Here is a 23,543-nt window from a genome sequence, read left to right on the forward strand (position 1 = left end):
CGGCGAAGGAAATCTTAAGTGAAAACTTTGAAGCCCCGCCCCCGTCATATAGTATTTCGGAAACAAAAGATTTTAGCCCCAGTGTTTGTCCCAGGTCTTAAGATGCTACAGACAGAATTTTAAGGCAATCAGATGAAGCCTTTAGGATCAGGGTGCAAAAGAATGACCCCTGTAAACATGCAAAAAAGGGCAAAAGTCGGACTTTCAAAAATTCATAACTCACTTCCTGTTCATATTAGACGTTAAAATATCAAATTTCTCGCCATGCCCGATGAGACTGCCAAGTTTGGTGAGTTTTTGTGCATGTTTCGGGGGTCAAAAATGCGATCGTACAATCGGAAAAATAATAATAATTTCTACAAAAACAACAGGGACTTCGCAGCGGTCGCTGCTCAGGCCCTAATAATAATAATAATAATAATAATAAAAGTAATAATATTTTCTACAAAAACAATAGGGACCTCGCAGCCGTCGCAGCTCGGGCCCTAATAACAATTTCTAGAAAAACAATAGGGACCTCGCAGCGGTCACTGCTCGGGCCCTAATAATAATAATAATAATAATAATTTCCACAAAAACAATGGGGACCTCGTAGCGGTCGCTGCTCGGGCCCTAATAATAATTTCTACATAAACAATAGGGACCTCGCCGCGGTCGCTGCTCGGGCCCCAATAATAATTTCTACACAAAGTCCATTGTGGTGACCCGCCCCCTTTTAATAAATTCAAAATGGCCGACTTCCTGTAAAACCTAGCTCATTGCTCCAAGAGACTTTTTTGTAGGTCTTGGTCTTATACATACAGTGAACCCTCGCTACTTCGCGGTTCACCTTTCGCGGGTTCAGTGCTTCGCGGGTATAAAAAATATTCGGGGGCATTGTAGTTTCGCCGAGCGGCACGACGGGGCGCTGGAGCGGTTAGACGGCCGGCGTGCGCCGAAGAAGAGCGTGGGCGAAGAGAAGAGTGGACGAAGAAGAGCACGTTCCCCCGGACACGATCGGTGGCGACGTTTCGCGCGGTTCGGACCGTACCAGAGCTCCGGCCGGCGTGCGTGGCAGTTAAGCCGTAGAGGAGCACCTTCCCCGGGCACGGGCGGTGCCAAGCGGCCCCTAAGTTTAACCGAATGGAAGCTCCGGAGGAGGAGGGCATGCTCGCGTCACAGAAAGCCGAAGAGGAGCACCTTCCCCGGGCACGGGCGGTTCCAAGCGGCCCCTAAGTTTAATCGAATGGAAGCTCCGGAGGAGGAGGGCATGCTCGCGACACAGTAAGCCGAAGAGGAGCACCTTCCCCGGGCACGGGCGGTGCCAAGCGGCCCCTAAGTTTAACCGAATGGAAGCTCCGGGGGAGGAGGGTGGGCGTGTGTCACAGTTAAGCCGAATTGGAGCACCTCTTCCGCCCGGGCACGAGCGGAGCGCGAAGCTGTCAGTTATGAATGAATAAATGAATAAATAAATAAATAAATAAAGAATGGCGCCTTTCATTTCACAGGGCACACCAGACGGCGTACCAGCAGGTAAAAGTCTGAGTAATTAAATAAATACAAAAAGAATGGCTGGGGAATAAAAAAATAATACGTTTTAATAATAATTTGTTTTTTTTGTTATAACATGAATTTCACTCTCTCTCTCCCCGTATATATATATATATATATATATATATATATATATATTTATATATTTATTATATATATTGTATTTTTTTTTTAAGCATTTTTGAAGGTGCGCCGCTACTTCGCGGATTTTCAGTTTTCGCGGGTGGTCTCGGTCCCCATTAACCGCGATAACCGAGGGTTCACTGTACTCCATAAAATTTACAAAAAGCGAGGTGAAACACTCAACCAGGGCTGCTCTGCATGTTGTGCTGGGCCACCTGGAACAACAGCGGAGCTATGCAAGGATGCTCTTTGTGGACTACAGCTCGGCATTCAACACGATCATCCCAGACATCCTCGTCGCCAAACTGGACACTCTCGGCCTCCCTGCCCTCACACGCATCTGGATTAAGGACTTTCTGACCAACAGACCCCAGACTGTGTTGCTCGGCCCCTACACGTCCTCCACCCTCATGCTGAGCACCGGTTCCCCCCAAGGATGCGTGCTGAGCCCTCTCCTGTACGCCCTCTACACCTACGACTGCAGCCCGGCCCACGGCAACAACACCATCGTCAAGTTTGCTGACGACACGACAGTGGTCGGTCTGATCTCGGAAGGTGACGAGACAGCCTACAGAGAGGAGGTAGGGAGACTGACAACTTGGTGCAAGGACAACAGACTGCACCTTAACTCTGCTAAAACAAAGGAGATTGTCGTCGACTTCAGGAGGAACAAGACGCTGCCGCCCCCCCTCTGCATCGAAGGCGTGTGTGTGGAGAGGGTCCACACGTTCAAGTTCCTGGGAGTACAGATCTCCGATGACCTTTCTTGGAGTCACAACACCACAGCAGTGGTAAAGAAGGTCCGCCAACGTCTGCACTTCCTGAGAGTCCTCAGGAAATTCAACCTGGACAGGAAGCTGCTGCTGGCCTTCTACCACTCGTCCATCGAGAGCCTGCTGACGTACTGTGTCTCCACCTGGTACAGCGGCTGCACTGAGGCGGACAGAGTGAGGCTCCAGAGGACAGTCAAAACAGCGCAAAGGATTATTGGCTGCCCTCTCCCCTCGCTGTCGGACATCTACACCGCCCGGTGCCTCAGAAGGGCTCTCAACATCGTCAAAGACAATACCCACCCAAACTCACACCTGTTCGACCTGTTGCCCTCTGGCAGGCGCTACAGATGCATCAAATCAAGGACCAATAGACTGAGAAACAGTTTCTTTCCGAGAGCCATCTCCATACTGAACTCTCACACACACACGAGACCACCCTAACCTTGCAAAACAGCATTGTGATGTGTTTCTATATGCCCTATTCAGTACTGAATTCCATTGCACTGTCTTATTTATTTATCTAATTTATATATTGTCTGTATTATTGTTGTATTGCACTGGAGAGGGGAGCCCTCTAATCTCGTTGCACACTTGAGTACAATGACAATAAAGGGATTTCTATTTCTATTCTATTCTTTTTTTAACTTTTCTCGAGGGCCATGGCGAGCCATTTCAAAAAAGCTGCACAACTAACGTATAAAATATTGATAAATTTGCTCTGCCTGATGTGTGTGTAAAGTTTCACGAGTTGTCGTTCATATTTAGAACCTCATAATCAGCGTTGTTTTATTGCCGAACAGTGCAATGCCACTCCCACAACTTTTCACGAAAAAGGATGAATTTCGTATTATGACATCCTCATGGCCGAAACAGTCATCCGAGCATATATGAGGGCGACCTTGTTGAGTTGCACGGAGAAAAACATCCAAGAAAATAACTTGTATTAGCTTTTACCAGTTGGTGGCGCTACTACTACGATGAAAAATAAGTTGGTAGATGTCTTCAGGGCTGAAGTATCCTCAAATGTGTACAACTTCGAGAAGATAGGATCATCTGAGTCATGTTGCCGGAGCTTTTGTTGCCACAAAGTACAATCGGATTTTTCAGCACCGTAATAGCCACGCCTTTTGCCAAAACGTCACAAAATTCGGCACAGAGTAAGATCATTGTCTTGAGTCTTTTCTGACTAATTTTCAGTCGGATTCGTCAAAAGGGCACCGTGCAGTACGTGAAAATTAAAATAAAAACAAATTTTTGATTCCACTTGGCGGCGCTGTGTGTATAACAAAATAATAACATTAAGATGTCTTCAGGTCGGGACGTTTTATTTACAGGTGAAGGTTTGGATTTTTAGGAGCATGTGCAGGGGCGTTATTAAGCATTCATTTATTTGTATTAGGTTCATTTTGTCTTCTTATTATTGATATTTGACTGATTCATTAAAAGCAGACAATTATGTTTTAGGTTAATTTTTTACCTGACATGTTTCGGCGAGTCTTTCGCCTTCTTCAGAGTGTCGCATGATGGTGTCTTGAGACCCGTCTTTATCAGCTGATGTTCCATGAGGGTGTGACTTACCTGTCAAAAAAATGAAAAATCAGAGCAGTAAAAGAACAAGCACAACATGAACATTACAAATCAGCAATCACTGACCACTGCAAAAGGGAAAACCACATCATGGACCGGGAGAAGGGCAGGGTCATCCGCACCGAAGAGAACAAACAACAGCGCTGGATCAGAGAGGCCATTGAGATCTGCAAGCGAGGCATAAAAACCATGAACAGAGACAAGGGAGCCTTCATCCTCTCTACCACCTGGAGCAGCATCTTGGCGGAGTGAACGGACAGCGGGGGGCGTGACTTGCCTTCATTCTTGTGACAGGTAAGTCACGCCCTCATGGAACATCAGCTGATAAAGACGGGCCACAAGACACCATCATGTGACACTCTGAAGAAGGCGAAAGACTTTCGTATTGTGACATCCTCAAGGCCTAAACACTCATCCGATCAAAAATAAGTTTGCAGCCGTCTTCAGGGCCTGAATATCCTCAAATGTGAAAAATTTCGAGAAGATGGATCATCTGAATCATTTTGCAGGAACTTTTGTTGCCACGGAGAATAATCAGACTCTGCGGCACCGTAATAGCCACGCCCTTCGAAGGAAAGTCACAAAAATAGGGAAAGAGTAAGATCAATGTCTTGAGTCTTTTCTAGCCAATTTTCAATCGCATTCGTTAAAAGGGCACCGTGCAGGACGTCAAAATGTAAAAAATGATATTGATTGGCGCAAGGTGTATAACAGAATATAAACATATAGATGTCTTCAGGTACCGACTCTTGATGTACATGTGAAGTTTTGGATTTTTAGCAGCATGTGCAAGAGAGTTATTAAGCATTTTGTCCATTGCGGCGAAGGAAATCTTAAGTGAAAACTTCGAAGCCCCGCCCCCGTCATATAGTATTTCGGAAACAAAAAATTTTAGCCCCAGTGTTTGTCCCAGGTCTTAAGATGCTACAGACAGAATTTTAAGGCAATCAGATGAAGCCTTTAGGATCAGGGTGCAAAAGAATGACCCCTGTAAACATGCAAAAAAGGGCAAAAGTCGGACTTTCAAAAATTCATAACTCACTTCCTGTTCATATTAGACGTTAAAATATCAAATTTTTCGCCATGCCCGATGAGACTGCCAAGTTTGGTGAATTTTTGTGCATGTTTCGGGGGTCAAAAATGCAATCGAACAATCGGAAAAATAATAATAATAATTTCTACAAAAACAACAGGGACTTCGCAGCGGTCGCTGCTCAGGCCCTAATAATAATAATAATAATAATAATAAAAGTATTAATATTTTCTACAAAAACAATAGGGACCTCGCAGCCGTCGCAGCTCGGGCCCTAATAACAATTTCTAGAAAAACAATAGGGACCTCGCAGCGGTCACTGCTCGGGCCCTAATAATAATAATAATAATAATTTCCACAAAAACAATGGGGACCTCGTAGCGGTCGCTGCTCGGGCCCTAATAATAATTTCTACATAAACAATAGGGACCTCGCCGCGGTCGCTGCTCGGGCCCCAATAATAATTTCTACACAAAGTCCATTGTGGTGACCCGCCCCTTTTAAGTAAATTCAAAATGGCCGACTTCCTGTAAAACCTAGCTCATTGCTCCAAGAGACTTTTTTTGTAGGTCTTGGTCTTATACATACAGTGAACCCTCGCTACTTCGCGGTTCACCTTTCGCGGGTTCAGTGCTTCGCGGGTATAAAAAATATTCGGGGGCATTGTAGTTTCGCCGAGCGGCACGACGGGCGCTGGAGCGGTTAGACGGCCGGCGTGCGCCGAAGAAGAGCGTGGGCGAAGAGGAGAGTGGACGAAGAAGAGCACGTTCCCCCGGACACGATCGGTGGCGACGTTTCGCGCGGTTCGGACCGTACCAGAGCTCCGGCCGGCGTGCGTGGCAGTTAAGCCGTAGAGGAGCACCTTCCCCGGGCACGGGCAGTGCCAAGCGGCCCCTAAGTTTAACCGAATGGAAGCTCCGGAGGAGGAGGGCATGCTCGCGTCACAGTAAGCCGAAGAGGAGCACCTTCCCCGGGCACGGGCGGTTCCAAGCGGCCCCTAAGTTTAACCAAATGGAAGCTCCGGAGGAGGAGGGCATGCTCGCGTCACAGTAAGCCGAAGAGGAGCACCTTCGCCGGGCACGGGCGGTTCCAAGCGGCCCCTAAGTTTAACCGAATGGAAGCTCCGGAGGAGGCGGGCATGCTCGCGTCACAGTAAGCCGAAGAGGAGCACCTTCCCCGGGCACGGGCGTTGCCAAGCGGCCCCTAAGTTTAACCGAATGGAAGCTCCGGGGGAGGAGGGCGGGCGTGTGTCACAGTTAAGCCGAATTGGAACACCTCTTCCGCCCGGGCACGAACGGAGCGCGAAGCTGTCAGTTATGAATGAATAAATGAATAAATAAATAAATAAATAAAGAATGGCACCTTTCATTTCACAGGGCACACCGGACGGCGTACCAGCAGGTAATAGTCGGAGTAATTAAATAAATACAAAAAGAATGGCTGGGGAATAAAAAAATAATACGTTTTAATAATAATTTGTTTTTTTTGTTATAACATGAATTTCACTCTCTCTCTCTCCCCGTATATATATATATATATATATATATATATATATATATATATATATTTATTATATATATTGTATTTTCTTTTAAGCATTTTTGAAGGTGCGCCGCTACTTCGCGGATTTTCAGTTTCCGCGGGTGGTCTCGGTCCCCATTAACCGCGATAACCGAGGGTTCACTGTACTCCATAAAATTTACAAAAAGCGAGGTGAAACACTCAACCAGGGCTGCTTTTTTGAACATTTCTCGAGGGCCATGGCGAGCCATTTCAAAAAAGCTGCACAACTAACGTATAAAATATTGATAAATTTGCTCTGCCTGATGTGTGTGTCAAGTTTCACGAGTTGTCGTTCATATTTAGAACCTCATAATCAGCGTTGTTTTATTGCCAAACATTGCAATGCCACTCCCACAACTTTTCACGAAAAAGGATGAATTTCGTATTGTGACATCCTCATGGCCGAAACAGTCCTCCGAGCATATATGAGGGCGACCTTGTTGAGTTGCACGGAGAAAAACATCCAAGAAAATAACTTGTATTAGCTTTTACCAGTTGGTGGCGCTACTACTACGATGAAAAATAAGTTGGTAGATGTCTTCAGGGCTGAAGTATCCTCAAATGTGTACAACTTCGAGAAGATAGGATCATCTGAGTCATGTTGCCGGAGCTTTTGTTGCCACAAAGTACAATCGGACTTTTCAGCACCGTAATAGCCACGCCTTTTGCCAAAACGTCACAAAACTCGGCAGAGAGTAAGATCATTGTCTTGAGTCTTTTCTGACTAATTTTCAGTCGGATTCGTCAAAAGGGCACGGTGCAGTACGTGAAAATTAAAATAAAAACAAATTTTTGATTCCACTTGGCGGCGCTGTGTGTATAACAAAATAATAACATTAAGATGTCTTCAGGTCGGGACATTTTATTTACAGGTGAAGGTTTGGATTTTTAGGAGCATGTGCAGGGGAGTTATTAAGCATTCATTTATTTGTATTAGGTTCATTTTGTCTTCTTATTATTGATATTTGACAGATTCATTAAAAGCAGACAATTATGTTTTCGGTAAATTTTTTACCTGACATGTTTCGGCGAGTCTTTCGCCTTCTTCAGAGTGTCGCATGATGGTGTCTTGAGACCCGTCTTTATCAGCTGATGTTCCATGAGGGTGTGACTTACCTGTCAAAAAAATGAAAAATCAGAGCAGTAAAAGAACAAGCACAACATGAACATTACAAATCAGCAATCACTGACCACTGCAAAAGGGAAAACCACATCATGGACCGGGAGAAGGGCAGGGTCATCCGCACAGAAGAGAACAAATAACAGCGCTGGATCAGAGAGGCCATTGAGATCTGCAAGCGAGGCATAAAAACCATGAACAGAGACAAGGGAGCCTTCATCCTCTCTACCACCTGGACCAGCATCTTGGCGGAGTTAACGGACAGCGGGGGGCGTGACTTGCCTTCATTCTTGTGACAGGTAAGTCACGCCCTCATGGAACATCAGCTGATAAAGACGGGCCACAAGACACCATCATGTGACACTCTGAAGAAGGCGAAAGACTTTCGTATTGTGACATCCTCAAGGCCTAAACACTCATCCGAGCAAATATAAGGTAGATTTTGTTAACCTGCCCGGAGAAAAACATCAACGAAAATAATTTGTATTTGTTTTAACCAGTTGGTGGCGCTACCACTGCGATCAAAAATAAGTTGGCAGCCGTCTTCAGGGCCTGAATATCCTCAAATGTGAAAAATTTCGAGAAGATGGATCATCTGAATCATTTTGCAGGAACTTTTGTTGCCACGGAGAATAATCAGACTCTGCGGCACCGTAATAGCCACGCCCTTCGAAGGAAAGTCACAAAAATAGGGATAGAGTAAGATCAATGTCTTGAGTCTTTTCTAGCCAATTTTCAATCGGATTCGTTAAAAGGGCACCGTGCAGTACGTCAAAATGTAAAAAATTATATTGATTGGCGCAAGGTGTATAACTGAATATAAACATATAGATGTCTTCAGGTACCGACTCTTTATGTACATGTGAAGTTTTGGATTTTTAGCAGCATGTGCAAGAGAGTTATTAAGCATTTTGTCCATTGCGGCGAAGGAAATCTTAAGTGAAAACTTCGAAGCCCCGCCCCCGTCATATAGTATTTCGGAAACAAAAAGTTTTAGCCCCAGTGTTTGTCCCAGGTCTTAAGATGCTACAGACAGAATTTTAAGGCAATCAGATGAAGCCTTTAGGATCAGGGTGCAAAAGAATGACCCCTGTAAACATGCAAAAAAGGGCAAAAGTCGGACTTTCAAAAATTCATAACTCACTTCCTGTTCATATTAGACGTTTAAAATATCAAATTTCTCGCCATGCCCGATGAGACTGCCAAGTTTGGTGAGTTTTTGTGCATGTTTCGGGGGTCAAAAATGCAATCGAAGAATCGGAAAAATAATAATAATAATAATTTCTACAAAAACAACAGGGACTTCGCAGCGGTCGCTGCTCAGGCCCTAATAATAATAATAATAATAATAATAAAAGTAATAATATTTTCTACAAAAACAATAGGGACCTCGCAGCCGTCGCAGCTCGGGCCCGAATAACAATTTCTAGAAAAACAATAGGGACCTCGCAGCGGTCACTGCTCGGGCCCTAATAATAATAATAATAATAATTTCCACAAAAACAATGGGGACCTCGTAGCGGTCGCTGCTCGGGCCCTAATAATAATTTCTACAAAAACAATAGGGACCTCGCCGCGGTCGCTGCTCGGGCCCCAATAATAATTTCTACACAAAGTCCATTGTGGTGACCCGCCCCCTTTTAAGTAAATTCAAAATGGCCGACTTCCTGTAAAACCTAGCTCATTGCTCCAAGAGACTTTTTTGTAGGTCTTGGTCTTATACATACAGTGAACCCTCGCTACTTGGCGGTTCACCTTTCGCGGGTTCAGTGCTTCGCGGGTCTAAAAAATATTCGGGGGCATTGTAGTTTCGCCGAGCGGCACGACGGGGCGCTGGAGCGGTTAGACGGCCGGTGTGCGCCGAAGAAGAGCGTGGGCGAAGAGGAGAGTGGACGAAGAAGAGCACGTTCCCCCGGACACGATCGGTGGCGACGTTTCGCGCGGTTCGGACAGTACCAGAGCTCCGGCCGGCGTGCGTAGCAGTTAAGCCGTAGAGGAGAACCTTCCCCGGGCACGGGCGGTGCCAAGCGGCCCCTAAGTTTAACCGAATGGAAGCTCCGGAGGAGGAGGGCATGCTCGCGTCACAGTAAGCCGAAGAGGAGCACCTTCCCCGGGCACGGGCGATTCCAAGCGGCCCCTAAGTTTAACCGAATGGAAGCTCCGGAGGAGGAGGGCATGCTCGCGTCACAGTAAGCCGAAGAGGAGCACCTTCCCCGGGCACGGGCGGTGCCAAGCGGCCCCCAAGTTTAACCGAATGGAAGCTCCGGGGGAGGAGGGCGGGTGTGTGTCACAGTTAAGCCGAATTGGAGCACCTCTTCCGCCCGGGCACGAGCGGAGCGCGAAGCTGTCAGTTATGAATGTATAAAAGAATAAATAAATAAATGAATAAAGAATGCCACCTTTCATTTCACAGGGCACACCGGACGGCGTACCAGCAGGTAAAAGTCGGAGTAATTAAATAAATACAAAAAGAATGGCTGGGGAATAAAAAAATAATACGTTTTAATAATAATTTGGTTTTTTTGTTATAACATGAATTTCACTCTCTCTCTACATATATATATATATATATATATATATATATATATATATATATATAAGCATTTTTGAAGGTGCGCCGCTACTTCGCGGATTTTCAGTTTTCGCGGGTGGTCTCTGTCCCCATGAACCGCGATTACCGAGGGTTCACTGTACTCCATAAAATTTACAAAAAGCGAGGTGAAACACTCAACCAGGGCTGCTTTTTTTAACATTTCTCGAGGGCCATGCCGAGCCATTTCAAAAAAGCTGCACAACTAACGTATAAAATATTGATAAATTTGCTCGGCCTGATGTGTGTGTAAAGTTTCACGAGTTGTCGTTCATATTTAGAACCTCATAATCAGCGTTGTTTTATTGCCGAACAGTGCAATGCCACTCCCACAACTTTTCACGAAAAAGGATGAATTTCGTATTGTGACATCCTCATGGCCGAAACAGTCCTCCGAGCATATATGAGGGCGAACTTGTTGAGTTGCACGGAGAAAAACATCCAAGAAAATAACTTGTATTAGCTTTTACCAGTTGGTGGCGCTACTACTACGATGAAAAATAAGTTGGTAGATGTCTTCAGGGCTGAAGTATCCTCAAATGTGTACAACTTCGAGAAGATAGGATCATCTGAGTCATGTTGCCGGAGCTTTTGTTGCCACAAAGTACAATCGGACTTTTCAGCACCGTAATAGCCACGCCTTTTGCCAAAACGTCACAAAACTCGGCAGAGAGTAAGATCATTGTCTTGAGTCTTTTCTGACTAATTTTCAGTCGGATTCGTCAAAAGGGCACGTTGCAGTACGTGAAAATTAAAATAAAAACAAATTTTTGATTCCACTTGGCGGCGCTGTGTGTATAACAAAATAATAACATTAAGATGTCTTCAGGTCGGGACATTTTATTTACAGGTGAAGGTTTGGATTTTTAGGAGCATGTGCAGGGGAGTTATTAAGCATTCATTTATTTGTATTAGGTTCATTTTGTCTTCTTATTATTGATATTTGACAGATTCATTAAAAGCAGACAATTATGTTTTCGGTAAATTTTTTACCTGACATGTTTCGGCGAGTCTTTCGCCTTCTTCAGAGTGTCGCATGATGGTGTCTTGAGACCCGTCTTTATCAGCTGATGTTCCATGAGGGTGTGACTTACCTGTCAAAAAAATGAAAAATCAGAGCAGTAAAAGAACAAGCACAACATGAACATTACAAATCAGCAATCACTGACCACTGCAAAAGGGAAAACAACATCATGGACCGGGAGAAGGGCAGGGTCATCCGCACCGAAGAGAACAAACAACAGCGCTGGATCAGAGAGGCCATTGAGATCTGCAAGCGAGGCATAAAAACCATGAACAGAGACAAGGTTGCCTTCATCCTCTCTACCACCTGGACCAGCATCTTGGCGGAGTTAACGGACAGCGGGGGGCGTGACTTGCCTTCATTCTTGTGACAGGTAAGTCACGCCCTCATGGAACATCAGCTGATAAAGACGGGCCACAAGACACCATCATGTGACACTCTGAAGAAGGCGAAAGACTTTCGTATTGTGACATCCTCAAGGCCTAAACACTCATCCGAGCAAATATAAGGTAGATTTTGTGAACCTGCCCGGAGAAAAACATCAACGAAAATAATTTGTATTTGTTTTAACCAGTTGGTGGCGCTACCACTGCGATCAAAAATAAGTTGGCAGCCGTCTTCAGGGCCTGAATATCCTCAAATGTGAAAAATTTCGAGAAGATGGATCATCTGAATCATTTTGCAGGAACTTTTGTTGCCACGGAGAATAATCAGACTCTGCGGCACCGCAATAGCCACGCCCTTCGAAGGAAAGTCACAAAAATAGGGATAGAGTAAGATCAATGTCTTGAGTCTTTTCTAGCCAATTTTCAATCGGATTCGTTAAAAGGCACCGTGCAGTACGTCAAAATGTAAAAAATGATATTGATTGGCGCAAGGTGTATAACAGAATATAAACATATAGATGTCTTCAGGTACCGACTCTTTATGTACATGTGAAGTTTTGGATTTTTAGCAGCATGTGCAGGAGAGTTATTAAGCATTTTGTCCATTGCGGCGAAGGAAATCTTAAGTGAAAACTTTGAAGCCCCGCCCCGTCATATAGTATTTCGGAAACAAAAGATTTTAGCCCCAGTGTTTGTCCCAGGTCTTAAGATGCTACAGACAGAATTTTAAGGCAATCAGATGAAGCCTTTAGGATCAGGGTGCAAAAGAATGACCCCTGTAAACATGCAAAAAAGGGCAAAAATCGGACTTTCAAAAATTCATAACTCACTTCCTGTTCATATTAGACGTTAAAATATCAAATTTCTCGCCATGCCCGATGAGACTGCCAAGTTTGGTGAGTTTTTGTGCATGTTTCGGGGTCAAAAATGCGATCGTACAATCGGAAAAATAATAATAATAATAATTTCTACAAAAACAACAGGGACTTCGCAGCGGTCGCTGCTCAGGCCCTAATAATAATAATAATAAAAGTAATAATATTTTCTACAAAAACAATAGGGACCTCGCAGCCGTCGCAGCTCGGGCCCTAATAACAATTTCTAGAAAAACAATAGGGACCTCGCAGCGGTCACTGCTCGGGCCCTAATAATAATAATAATAATAATTTCCACAAAAACAATGGGGACCTCGTAGCGGTCGCTGCTCGGGCCCTAATAATAATTTCTACATAAACAATAGGGACCTCGCCGCGGTCGCTGCTCGGGCCCCAATAATAATTTCTACACAAAGTCCATTGTGGTGACCCGCCCCTTTTAAGTAAATTCAAAATGGCCGACTTCCTGTAAAACCTAGCTCATTGCTCCAAGAGACTTTTTTGTAGGTCTTGGTCTTATACATACAGTGAACCCTCGCTACTTCGCGGTTCACCTTTCGCGGGTTCAGTGCTTCGCGGGTATAAAAAATATTCGGGGGCATTGTAGTTTCGCCGAGCGGCACGACGGGCGCTGGAGCGGTTAGACGGCCGGCGTGCGCCGAAGAAGAGCGTGGGCGAAGAGGAGAGTGGACGAAGAAGAGCACGTTCCCCCGGACACGATCGGTGGCGACGTTTCGCGCGGTTCGGACCGTACCAGGGCTCCGGCCGGCGTGCGTGGCAGTTAAGCCGTAGAGGAGCACCGTCCCCGGGCACGGGCGGTGCCAAGCGGCCCCTAAGTTTAACCGAATGGAAGCTCCGGAGGAGGAGGGCATGCTCGCGTCACAGTAAGCCGAAGAGGAGCACCTTCCCCAGGCACGGGCGGTTCCAAGCGGCCCCTAAGTTTAACCAAATGGAAGCTCCGGAGGATGAGGGCATGCTCGCGTCACAGTAAGCCGAAGAGGAGCACCTTCCCCGGGCACGGGCGGTTCCAAGCGGCCCCTAAGTTTAACCGAATGGAAGCTCCGGAGGAGGCGGGCATGCTCGCGTCACAGTAAGCCGAAGAGGAGCACCTTCCCCGGGCACGGGCGGTGCCAAGCGGCCCCTAAGTTTAACCGAATGGAAGCTCCGGGGGAGGAGGGCGGGCGTGTGTCACAGTTAAGCCGAATTGGAACACCTCTTCCGCCCGGACACGAACGGAGCGCGAAGCTGTCAGTTATGAATGAATAAATGAATAAATAAATAAATAATTAAAGAATGCCACCTTTCATTTCACAGGGAACACCGGACGGCGTACCAGCAGGTAAAAGTCGGAGTAATTAAATAAATACAAAAAGAATGGCTGGGGAATAAAAAAATAATAAGTTTTAATAATAATTTGGTTTTTTTGTTATAACATGAATTTCACTCTCTCTCTCTCTCTCTCTCTCCCCGTATATATATATATATATATATATATATATATATATATATATATATTATATATATTGTATTTTCTTTTAAGCATTTTTGAAGGTGCGCCGCTACTTCGCGGATTTTCAGTTTCCGCGGGTGGTCTCGGTCCCCATTAACCGCGATAACCGAGGGTTCACTGTACTCCATAAAATTTACAAAAAGCGAGGTGAAACACTCAACCAGGGCTGCTTTTTTGAACATTTCTCGAGGGCCATGGCGAGCCATTTCAAAAAAGCTGCACAACTAACGTATAAAATATTGATAAATTTGCTCTGCCTGATGTGTGTGTCAAGTTTCACGAGTTGTCGTTCATATTTAGAACCTCATAATCAGCGTTGTTTTATTGCCAAACAGTGCAATGCCACTCCCACAACTTTTCACGAAAAAGGATGAATTTCGTATTGTGACATCCTCATGGCCGAAACAGTCCTCCGAGCATATATGAGGGTGACCTTGTTGAGTTGCACGGAGAAAAACATCCAAGAAAATAACTTGTATTAGCTTTTACCAGTTGGTGGCGCTACTACTACGATGAAAAATAAGTTGGTAGATGTCTTCAGGGCTGAAGTATCCTCAAATGTGTACAACTTCGAGAAGATAGGATCATCTGAGTCATGTTGCCGGAGCTTTTGTTGCCACATGGTACAATCGGACTTTTCAGCACCGTAATAGCCACGCCTTTTGCCAAAACGTCACAAAACTCTGAAAAAGCTGAGTGAGCCTCAAACCAGACATACACATTCACTGACAAATATCCTGTGACACCAGATATATTAGAAGTCTTGTCTAATCAGCACACGTCTATCTAACTGCAATTTTAACATCTCGAGACACGACAGGATGAGTACACGATACGCATACCTCCATTTCTGAGTCTGTAAAGCCTGGAGGAGGCTGCTTCGATGTTTTAGTAGCATCATAAATTTATTGAATTAATTATACTTGAGGTTGGATTAGATTTTTACACATTTTAAGCCTTAGCCACCCAAAACAAAACATAAGCTCATGAATGAAATAAAACTAATTAATTTCGCCCATGCCAATTAATCTTCTGTAGACACGTGTTGTGACCAGTGTTGTTTTTGGCAGGCATTTTAGATTTTGTCCAAGTAATTTGGACAAAGTGCTGATTTGTTTACATCACATTTAGTCATCCCAATTCGTTATAGTTTTAGTCCAGTTTTAGTCAACGAAAACTAAAAAAAGGGTTTTAGTCCAGTTTTAATCGACGGAAACGCAAAAAAAGTTTTACCCTAGTTTTCGTCAATTTATTCACAAAGGTTTTAGTCCAAGCGGCACGGTGGCCCAACTGGTTAGCAGGATGGCCTCACAATATTGAGGTCGTAGGTACGATTCTGGCTCCGGCCTTCCTGCGTGGGTTTCCTCTGGGTAATTCGGTTTCCTCCCATATTCTTAAAACATGCATGGCAAGTTGCTTGGACACTCTAATTGCCCCTAGGCATGAGTGTGAGCGTGGATGGTTGTTCGTCTATGTATGCCCTGCGATTGGCTGGACACCAATTCAAGGGTGTACCTCGCCTACTACCGAAGACAGCTGGGATCGGCTCCAACACCCCCCGCGACCCTAGTGAGGAGAAGCGGTACAGATAACGGATGGATGGATGGATGGGTTTAAGTCCATTTGAGTTAAAACAAGGCATTCAAGGTTTCCACCCAATAACAAAGACTTTTGGATGGACTACAAAGGATTCTTCATTACAAACAGAAAAAAGTGGCAACAGTGGAATCAATGCTCACTGCTCCAAAATAAGCAGAGAAGCAAAACATTTTGTTGGGCAACTGTTGTGGCTTTATTTCACTAAAAGCAACATAAAATAATTTATGAACCACATGCTAACAATTTTGTCTCGTCAACGAAAAAAATTCATGTACATCACGTCATGTTTTCGTCATAAAAGAACCTCGTTTAGCTTGTCATCGTCATTAAAAAAGGGGCGTTAACGAAGTATTTTCGTCATAGTCATCAGTGACGAAAACAACACTGGTTGTGACTGATATTTCAGTCCCAGGTTGTCTCCTGAACACCACCAATTGGGCAAGGGAGCGCAGGAAAGCCTGGGGTCTTCTATTTTTACAGTATAGAAAGGCTAAATATCAAATTGAAACAGTGTTTTATATCATGAATATACAGGGTTGGTGCTGGTTCTGGTAGGGAAACCACAACATAAAGATGTCCTTAATTAGTCCCACAATGGGGATATTTGCAATATGGCATATGATGGCCTAACAGGGCCACCGCCCAGAAAAGAGTAACGCAGAACTTTGTAATACTGTCACTCCCTGACCAGTTCGTTGTTCCTGAAGAGCCAAACTTTGACTCAGACCCACAAATTTGAATTACAGATAGTGGACAATGGAGAACTCCCCCAGTCAGTCAGCATGTTCAACTTCCATAGAAACCTCAACATACATTTATTAGATTGCCAAACTAATTGGAAACTACATCACCAGAACACCACAAGTGGGCTCTGTTATTGTACTTAAAGATGCATCTTACAAACCTGTGTTCTCCAAGGCCAGCTGGTCCATAGTCTTAAGTTATTTCTTCGCCAACATCAATGTCTCGGAGCGCAAACAGACAGAGGTGTGGTCTGTCCTCTGTTGTCTTCTTCTTCATTTTACAGTTGGGGTGCATGTGGTCATCATTAACCAGTCTTCCCAGACTGCCATCTTCTTGAGCGGCATCAACACTTAAAATAGATTTAAAAAAAAAAAAACAATTATTCAATCAATGTCAGAAATTAATCTTTGAGACAATCTTGTGTACACAAAACATAAAAATAGGAAATCCACAATTTTTAAATCTTCTAAATCAAATCATACAAGAAATTTCTATTGGAATCAGACCCTATTAACAGCTTGTCTTTGAGACTTCATGGTCTATATTTTCATTTGTACAGATTCAACGCATGAATAAAAGTAATCACAGTATTTTCGCAGTCATAAGCAAACAAAGCGCCCTGTCAGTCGATGCGTCCATTAAATGGACAAAGTACCACTCACGTCCATCAGCCCTTGTCATCAACGAGCTGTTGGAAGTGCATGTTAGCACACCCTGCTGGGCAAAGAGTGAGTTGTCCATGCTTACAATCGACCGTGACAAATACACCATCTGACTATAATGTTTGGGTGATGGTGTTGGAAAAAGCTGGACAAAGGGCAGCTGTCCACAATGTTTTAGTCTGTCTTATCATTTATGTTATTGCAAGCAAGAAACGTCCCAGGTTTAGACAACAGACAAAAAGTCCAAAGCATAACAGCACATCTCTTTAAACAGCCATGCAAATCTCTCTAAACAGCTATGGGATTGTGGGTCTCTGCTCCCAGAATGCATTGCTTGAATTAGCTAAGGCTGAGTGGCTTTTGTATTATTTTCATTTTTTTTGGGTATATTGATGGCATGAGAGATACATGTTTGTGTTAATCTTATTTCTATGTTTCATTGTTTGCTTGTATGATGAGTTTTTTATTTTTTGTGTGTGGTGAGCAGCCAAGTCCCTCCCCTGACGTTGCTTTGTAGGCTATTGCCAATGCACCTAATATTGGCCTGAGCCATTGTCAGCTATTGTCAATAGAGACTTGGCGTCTGCTGCAACAATGGGGTGATTGCTCATGTTATTGGGGCATAGTAGGCTGCTATCGGCTGTGTCAGTGTGGGCAGCTCTGCCAAGTTCATGCTATGCTAACAGCAGCTGTGCTATCGTCTTGTCAGGCGGTGCGTCCAGTATATGTTACAAAGACAGAAATAGCGGCCTCAACAGGTGTTGCGCCCTTTGACACGGCGCGTCTTTTGGGTGCGAAAATACGGTATACATTTTTGCTGAGAGAATGATTTTTCCCCTAACACTTATGGGATGAGTATGTGTTTATTTTTTTAAATAAAAACAAAAATAAGATAACATCTCAATCTTTGCCTCACCTCCAAGTTTTTTCTTGCCGGCGGAAGTCAAACAAAAAGACAGTGCCTCTTCCATCCATCTTCCTGCGTTGAGATTTATCAGAATCTATCAATTTTCCTCTGTACTCCATAATAAAGAATAAAGTCGTCTTTCCTGAAAGGGGCCTTGGTAAATACTCCTCGACCTAGTTAACAGGGAAATCAAGATAGCTTCGTCATATTTTTAAGCACACAAATAAGGAGTCATCATATTCATTTGGGCCACTATACTAATGTAGGGTGGTTTGAAACATTGCTTCTTGTGAGGGATAGAGCAGAGCCCTTCTTTATGATTTTAAAGGAACAGACCAGCCAAAATTCATTTTCCAGCATTGCATTAGCCAGTATGTATTAGGACTGAAAGTACAAATGTCAATGGCACCTGGTTACGTAAAAAAAAAACTTTAAGATTATTTAGTTTCATAACAATGACATACACTGTATACACAGTCATATTGGATCGCGTCACGTGATCTCTGTGACGTATAACGTGCTTTACACTAGACTATCAATATCGGACTTGTTCACCGGTCTATTGTGGTATAAAAATGCCGGAGGGCGTCATCAAGTACAGCCTTAATTTAGATAGAACTCCTACCATCAGGTTTCACGCTCACTGAAATAACTTGAAACTGACAAAAGAAAAGGTCAAGACACTCTTAATGTAAAATAACCACTTAAAAAACGATGTCAGCTTGGTTATCAGAAAACAATAATATATCTTAGCAAAAGCGTTAACATCATACCTTTAAATGAGTTTATATACTTCGCTTCTAACTCTGCAGTCTTGTCCAGACCCTTGACTGCATGTTCAATAGTATCCTGCTTTGGGGACTTCCTGCATCTCAGGGAAGGCATTGTTTATTCTATAAAGAAAAAAGACAGTTTTGTGTTGAGAATTATTAATACTATAGGCTAAATGGAGTTTTAACAATATCAGTGTAAGAAAAATAAATTATAAATTAAAAAAATATCAATCCCTCCATCCCAATTAACGATTTCAACCATAATAGTTTATATTGAAGTTTAAACAACAGACAGACAGATTTATGCAGTGTGACTACAAAAATCTTACCAAAATTGCATTCACAGTAACCTTTGCTTTAAGAATCATGTAATTAACCAGTGAACATCGTGTCTTACACAAAAATTAATGACAGAAATTATCATGGTACTTGCATTCTGTTGTTCTATAACAAAAGTGCAAGCTGTTAGCTCCGCAAAGCTAACGCAACAAGCTAGCGTCCCTCGTGCTCACATTCAATGCAAACCTGACCACCGGATGAAAATACGCGTCGGTTTAGTTCTTTAAATGAGTAAAAGCACCATGACGTTTTATAATTATTCAATGCTTAACTGGAGCTCGTCAATTATGTCGATGTAGGAGCACATGTTTGCTAGGCCAGTGTTGTAGGCCCACATCCATGGTGCTACTTTGTATAGTGTTTTCCACACAACTATCTCTAACCATGAACAAATGCACTCGAGGCATGTTTTGAATAAAAACAAACGAAAAACACTTACATCTCCGTTTCAACAGCAGTTCGAACTTCGAAGTGGTGATATTCTCCAGCGTTAAGCACCTGCTCGAACTGCGAATAGGTCAAATTCAACAGCGTCTTTTTTCTGTCTTAATAAGGACGCGATGAGAGGAGGAGCGCTTGCCTTTTCGTCAGCACGCCCCGCGCGGGTGGTGCTGCTTTATCACTCTCTATCTGTGCCCGCCCGCCGGCATGTCGATAGAAAAATAATATTCCTTCAAACATTACTTTCATCTTCTTAACGTTTTGTAGTGAATTTAACAGGTTCACCACTTTTTTCAAATACACCAATGGAAAACAGGTCTTAATTGAGGAAACATACAAAGAGCGTCTCACAAACACCTTATGATGAGCAATGTAATTTGATCACGTTTTTTGTCACTGCCTGGACGTCCTGGTGGCAGTGGCTTGTAGACACTGTCACTGAGTGGGAACGGATCTCAAGGTGGGTCAAACTAACCCAAGCAGTGGATCGGTCCGTTTTTTAAATTTATTAATTTTTTTATTTTATGTATTTATTTATTATTTAATACAAGGGCTTCGGCTCACTACCAGTGGGCGGGACCAAAGAATTTGGGTTTCCTTTGAGCTAGGAGGCAGTCAAAGGCAGTCCAATCCCCGGCAACATAAAGCGCCTAGCTCTGGGGACATGGAATGTCATTTCTCTGGTAGGGAATGAACCCGAGCTGGTGTGTGACTAGACCAGTGGTTCTCAATTATTTCCTGTCATGCCCCCCCTACCAAGAAGAAAACAATTCGCACCCCCCCCCACCACAATTTTTTTTTACATTTCGTACTAATGTACATGTTCTTTGCATATTAATGTTAGATTGTCAATAAAATATCTTACCTTAACAAAGCTAAATTGATAAAAAAAAATATCATTTTGAGAACGACTATTGTGAGGATCTCGAAACTCAGTACTCTGTGGTGCTAATATTGATGAGATGATAAATATGTTGAAGCCACAGAACAAAAAGATTAGATATTGTTTGGAAATTAATGACGTACATAACAAAGGAATATCAGCCTTGATTGGAGTACATTACTGCATTTAAATTTTTAATAAAAATGAAACAATTGATGTTATGACCACTATGAAGAATTTAAAAAAACAATATATAGGGATAATTATAGTTTTCATTTTGTTATGTTTCGTCTGTTCATGTTGCATTATTTTTATGACAAAGATGATGGTTAATCGTAGGTTTGTTGCCCAAATGTACCGTTACAACCTGATTAATGTTGAGAATGACGAACTCAAACTGGACACTAAAACGTAAAAACACATGGACTTCTTGCCCCTGTCCACACACGTGCACACACACACACACCATACACGAAGATCCGGGAGGTAAGGACGGCTGTCCTCTCCTACAACGAGGCAAGGGCCTCCACCAAGTCACCCCAGGGACAAGTTTTATTCCCTGATGGTCATCAAATTATGAGGATCTCATTCTACGCCGGAAGGGAGGAGGGGAATTTTTCCCTAATGTGAGGTTTTCGCTCCTCCACTGATGATCACACTGTTGTATGATTTCATTATGATGATCTGTCTTAAAGCCGTAAGGACATGATTTTTAAATCCACAACAGGGGGGAAATGTAAGATGGGCTGAGGATAGGTAATCAGTTTGTGTATTCATAATCATGTTTTTATACACTCATTAATGTTGAACACACACAGAGACACTTACTTGTTATTTTAACACACACACACACAGACACCGTATCCTGAAGATGTGTTTAGTTAAACTGACCTTGGGTTATGATTTTCTGCCTGCTGGAGTCCCTGGTGATTAGTTATTGATGCTTTAGTTAAACTGACCTTTATACCGTGAGTTATTGATGTTTTCTGTCTCTTGGTGATTAGTTGTTGATGCTTTTCTGTCTTCTGGTGATTAGTTATTGATGAGTTAGTTTCAATAAAAAGGCAGAACGAAGGGTGAGAGTCAGAGGGTGTGCGGGATTGAACTGGCAAGACGGCTGTTTCGCCTCCTGGCTCCCTCTCCCATTCTGAATGGCACAAAACGAAAACTTTAGTAAGTTATTTCAGTCTAAAAAAGGCGTCAGGGCATTTTTAAACCGGACAGTAAGTCGTCACTGTCTTGGTTCCTTTTTGTGCCTTGACCCATCCCGGAATTATTGAAAGGATGCAGTCCTATTTACAGGCCCCAGTGACACCCCAGGTTTCTGTTGTTTGTACGAGGGCGCTTAATAGGTACTGCTATTCACAATCGTCTTAGGCTGTTTCTTTGCAGAAGTTTATGGACAATGTGTAGTGCTGTAGGATGCAGTCTAGAGCATTCTTGACATTTAAGCTTTTGTTTCCAGCAACTGCTAATGCGACCGTGCATCAAACATGCAAAACACAGACCCTTGCTCCTCAAGAAGTCAATCTTATCCTTGTGATGCTTTCTCCTAAATTCCTTACAAATTGTGAGACTGTTGCTCTCCATTACAATTAGCACATGGTTTGGCAATAGCATCCACTGAAACAGGTTCTGCCTTTGGCGTGGTGGTTTTGTTGTTTTCCATCTTGGCGGGCACAATGACTGTTGTGAAGACTTTCTTTGATTTTGGTGTTTCTGTGATTTTGTTTTCTGTTTTATAGAATCTTTCGTGCTTGTCAACAAAGTCAACAAAATCCTTAAACTTCACTCTTCTATTTGTTCTTTCTTGGAGATTGCAGGCAAATTTTCTCCAAGATTCTATAAGTCTGTATGGAAGTTTGTTTGCCAATGCCTTTATATTAGCCATGTTGTCCAAGTCCTCCATGTAATTAACATCTGCCATTATGTTCAAACAGCCCATAAGGAATAATGTGAAAGACTGAAGTGCAACACCATCTTCAGACTTGATTGTTGGCCAATCCATGGCTTCCTTTAAATATGCTTCTGCTATCATGAAGTCATCACCATAAAACTCCTTCAAGATTTGTTTTGCTTTGGTATATCCTGTCAGAGGTTCCATATGGATGCAGCTCTTCACCAACTCATGTGGTTGTTCACTAGTATACTGCAGCTAAAATTGAAGATGATCACGGTTATCACTTGTACGGCCTTCAATCCCATGTTCAATGGCACCTATACAGGTTTTATAATGCAGAGGGTCGCCTTTAAACGTAGGAATGGAAAGTTCGGGAAGTAGCGATGCTTTTTGACTCTTTGCTAAGTATTCTGCGACACTGGCTTGCTGTGAGATTGCTTGGCAAAGGCCATCAAGCACATGTCCCTGTTGTTCTCTACTTTCTGTCTGATGTGGAAATCTAGCCATTGGAATAGTCGAAGTGGGAGCATTTCAGGTCAACACTGCTTGTTGCTCTGATAGGCTGTGATGGTAATTGAATGTTTTTCCTTGTTTAAATTGTAACACACTCATCAGGAATGTGGATACCATCCTCCTGGGTATTTTCATATCTTCTCAAGACATCCAATTTAGCATCAGACTCAGGGAGTGCCGTTTGCATTGCATGCATTTCCTTCTTTGCCTTAATTGCAGCTTCTTCTTGCTCAAGTGCCAACCTTTGTTGTAAATCAGCAGCCTTTGCCTTTAAACATGCTCGTTCCATTTGAGCCTTTAATTTAATTGAAGACGTTGACAGAAGTGAGCTTCTGTCTGTTAGATTCTTTACTTCTACTTCTATGGGTGTAGTTAGTTGATGCAGATCTACTATCATCAGGTGATATTTGTTTATTGCATCCTTCCTCTGCACGTTTCAAAACGTCCTTCTTCCATTGCTCACATTTCCATTAATTACATTTTTTGGATCAAACCAGTTATTTTGGTCATCGGCAAAATCCTCTTCAGTCTTTAAATTTTGCACACCGGAATTGAGGTCCACAAATTCTTGCTCCATGCCGCTAAAGCAAACACGAAGCTCAGTTTTTTACAGCGTCAACATTTGCATCATCCTCCATCAATTGTTCAATTTGACGTTGCATGGAGGT

General features: G+C 43.2%; 1 long non-coding RNA gene across 1 annotated transcript; it reads right to left on the minus strand.

The window, feature by feature from the left end:
* Positions 1 to 16,632: 16,632 nt before the first annotated feature.
* Positions 16,633 to 19,719, minus strand: LOC148315999 (uncharacterized). The gene is made up of 4 exons (XR_015840441.1): positions 19,578 to 19,719; positions 18,800 to 18,919; positions 18,036 to 18,199; positions 16,633 to 16,806 (listed from the first exon to the last, which is right to left on the minus strand). It is a non-coding gene; the product is annotated as an uncharacterized LOC148315999 (long non-coding RNA).
* Between the last annotated feature and the right edge of the window lie 3,824 nt (positions 19,720 to 23,543).

The sequence above is a fragment of the Idiotropiscis lumnitzeri genome, unplaced genomic scaffold, assembly GCF_059441095.1.
Source record: "Idiotropiscis lumnitzeri isolate Australia: NSW breed Sydney's pygmy pipehorse unplaced genomic scaffold, RoL_Ilum_1.0 HiC_scaffold_26, whole genome shotgun sequence".
NCBI classification, from domain to species: Eukaryota; Metazoa; Chordata; class Actinopteri; order Syngnathiformes; family Syngnathidae; genus Idiotropiscis; species Idiotropiscis lumnitzeri.